The sequence below is a fragment of the Melospiza melodia genome, chromosome 6 (genome assembly GCF_035770615.1).
Source record: "Melospiza melodia melodia isolate bMelMel2 chromosome 6, bMelMel2.pri, whole genome shotgun sequence".
NCBI classification, from domain to species: domain Eukaryota; kingdom Metazoa; phylum Chordata; class Aves; order Passeriformes; family Passerellidae; genus Melospiza; species Melospiza melodia.
The window spans coordinates 74,476,855-74,478,318 of NC_086199.1; positions in this window are offsets into that span (position 1 = coordinate 74,476,855).

Sequence of the window (1,464 nt, forward strand, 5' to 3'; positions counted from 1 at the left end):
CTGAAATATTTTTCTTATGCACATTCAAAAACTTCCCTCTTTTCTCTACCCTTTGCAGTGCTCCTGGAGGTAAAGATGCTTAAAACTGAGGAGACTGGAGCCTGCTGTGCCCTTTTTATATTACTATATACGTGGCACTGATGCAGTGACAGTACGTCAGTGAAGCCATTGTGAGGGCTAAAATTATTCCCAGACAAAATGACAGTCGTGGCCGTACATCTCCAGTGGCTGGAGAATGCCCTTGCTCTTACATTAAGGTCATGAGTAACAAGCCTGTCTCTGCTTGTATGAGCTTTCCTGGGGCAGACACTGTTTGCGTAGGTGGTGTCCTCTTCTGCATTGCCTGCAGGATGAATCCTCATTTCACTCCTAGTGAAGAGACACATGCAGCTGCAGGATGAACTGTCATCAGCAATATGAAGTAGGGGAGAGTGACCTCTATTTGAATATTTTGTGTGCTGTGATATATTTAGGAGATAGAAGACTGCATGTGCCTGAGAACCAGAATCTTACTAACGCAGTACTAGGTACATCTTACAGGCACCCAAGCACAGTTGGCTGTCCTGGCTGCTAGGGCACACCGTTGACTTATATTCAATTTGCCTTTTCTCTTGATGTTTCTCTAACAACTCTCTTGAATTTTGGCTGGAGAAAAATGTGGCCAGATACCACAGCTGGAATGTGAGATGCCATAGCCAACTGTCTGCAGATACCAGGTCTGCTGGAGCCAAAGCACACGGCACTTGGCCAAACTTTGCTTAGCTCTGTTTCAGGTTCTGTGTTTCAGCTGAGGGCCAAGTGAAATAACTCTGGCTACACTCACTTGACACTGACCACCATGGGATGAAACCACTCATGTCTATCCTGCAACTGGGAACATGTCCCTATGGGCCACTGCTGGGGCAAGTCACGCTGAGAATGTTTGTGGCACTTACTGATCCCATTATTGGCAGTTTCAGAAAATGGCCTTTGAGCAAAGGAGAAAGAGCTCTCAGAGAAGATCAAACTGCTGGAGGAGGTCTAAACAGGCCCTCTGGACTGCCAAATAGGCTCCAAAGCTGTTGGTCCTGCCCTGTTGTCAGCACCACATTCTCCTACAAAAGAAAAAAACAGGACACAGGAACAACCAACACAAGGTGGGAGAATCAAGACCTCAATCCAATGTACTAATAATACTTTGCACTGTACATCACTGTACTGTTACTTACAAACATTAACTGATACATCCTCACAACACCCCTGCGAGGTAGGGAAGTATTATTATCCCTAGTGTACAGATAGGGAAACCGAGGCACCAAGAGGCTAAAAGTGACTTGCCCAAGATCACACGGCAAGGCATTGGTAGAGCCAAGGTAAGAATGGAGACATCCCTTGTTCCCCACCCATGCTGACCCCTCCCTAGATAATGTTGCCTGTCTGGACATGGGGAACCGAAGAGGTTCCTTTGAAAAGCAATGCCCAGAC